Here is a 2,079-nt window from a genome sequence, read left to right on the forward strand (position 1 = left end):
TCTTAGAAAATTCGTGTGTAGAAAAGAGCTAACAAAATAGGCCTGAGCCTCCTATCATTACACAGACCTGCTTGCATAGTTCGCCCTTGGCTGGTTTCTGGAAACTTGGACTTTGGGAGGGTTGCCATCCTTCTCTAAGTGATAAGGGTGGTATAACATTTTTAGACTGTGCAAAAATATGGCTTCCTGAGGAGACCAGGAAAGCCATTTTGCACCTGGCAGAATCAAAGTATAGATTATTTTACTTCAGAGCTTCTTCAGTATATTTTGGGAAATTATGGATCGTCATGTTCCCATGCATGCATTACCTGAAGAGATCCAAAAGATCTTGTCTTTAAGATATCTAGGCTTGATGTTTTAAAGCAGAGACATGGGAGAGAACAAGATGGCGGAGGAATAGGTGGACGTGGAGTACATCTTTCTCTACGGATACATCAGGAATACACCTTCAGACACAGAAGTGCATGCAGAACACCAGCTGAGAGTGGACAGGAGGACCTGACCAGCGGAAAAGAATATACAGAACCACGCAAAACTCAGTAGGAGAAAGCAACTAGGGGGGAAAACAGGAGTGTTAGTAGGACTGGACCTGCCCTGGGCGGGTGGGGGAACTGAAGCAAGGGTCCAGTCCCCACACGAGGCAATTGTCTGAGTCAAAGGAGAAACATTTAAGGCTGAGAGTGAAACAGCTGATCTGTGGCAGCCTAAATGGGATGAGAATCAGACAGTCCTTGATGCAGCCATACATACACCGGGTGGGAATGTGGGTCTCCTGGAAGAGGCAGTGGCTGGGAGTTGGAGTTTAGGAATTGTGGAGCAATCCCTGGGCAAGGGCTGCTGTTGACTGCAGTGAGACAGATCAAGGGGATGTGAGGGAGGAGATCTTGGGAAATGCCAGTGGAGGAAAACCAGACAGCCGTGGAAGCAAGATGATACTGCTGAGTCACACATAAGGGGTGGAGCCATCACCATAGCCTCTCTCTCCCCACATGCCAGCATCAACAGCTGAACAATAGAGAGGCTGGCCCATCAAACGCCTGACCACTGAACTACAGAGTAGGACCCCGCCCAGGGTGCCCCTTTAAGTGCCTGACACTTTACTGGCCGATCTACAGAGTAGGACCCCCAGTCATGGGGGCCCTGACTGAGCAACTGAGAAGGACCCCAGACAAGGGAGCCCTGTAAGTGCCTAAATGGGTAGAGCTATGAAGAAAGACTGGCCAAAGAGGTTTTCTGATCACCAGCTACCAGAGGCTCGAAAAAAGACTCTGACCGGGCCATAACTCCTGCAGCGGAGGCAGTCCGTATCCCTGCATGTTTGGCGCCGCCAGGGTCCCCGCAAGCCAAGCAGCTCTGCCACCTTCCAGCTCAACCCTCACAGGGGCAAAGCTGCCACAGGCAAAAAAAAAAAAAACTGACGTCTATGAGCACAGAGTCACTGCAGGCCTTGTCTGACTCTTTGCGACCCGGTAGACTGTGGCCTGCCAGGCTTCTCTGTCAGAGAGGGGGTTCCCCAGGCAAGAATACTGGAGCGTACTGGCCAATATTGGCTGCCATACCTTCTAGAGCACTATATTTGCTACTACCCCAGCTGCCAACCCCCCTGAGTACCTGGTGCTGCCAGAACCCCTGCGACCCAAGCAGCTGCACCACCTCGACACCTGGCCCTCACAGGGGCAAACCCAAATCCTCCAGGGCAGACTCAGGAGCAAACCCCAGTGGACGACCCACATGTAGAGGTGGAAATAAAACCACCACTGAAGTCCAGGGGCAGTATGGCTAAGGAAGAAGACCCAAAACCTTCCCACCAGCTGTGCAAGCTGCAGATTAAATCCACACGATCAACTAAGCAGACTCTGTGTCTATGGAAAATATAAAAGGCCATTGAGAGCTCCCAGAAAGGAAAATGCACTAGCTCTGATAGCTGTGGACATTGGCGGCAAGAACACACAGGAGTAGGACCAGATTAGAATCTGAGCTGCCCTCACAGCGGGTCCAGAGATCAGCACAGTGTTGGAGGGCATCCTAGGGAGGTGAGGGGGACTGTGATTCCCAGTGTGGGAAAAGACTCTGGCAGCA

Source organism: Cervus canadensis, chromosome 6 (genome assembly GCF_019320065.1).
Source record: "Cervus canadensis isolate Bull #8, Minnesota chromosome 6, ASM1932006v1, whole genome shotgun sequence".
Classification (NCBI taxonomy): Eukaryota; Metazoa; Chordata; class Mammalia; order Artiodactyla; family Cervidae; genus Cervus; species Cervus canadensis.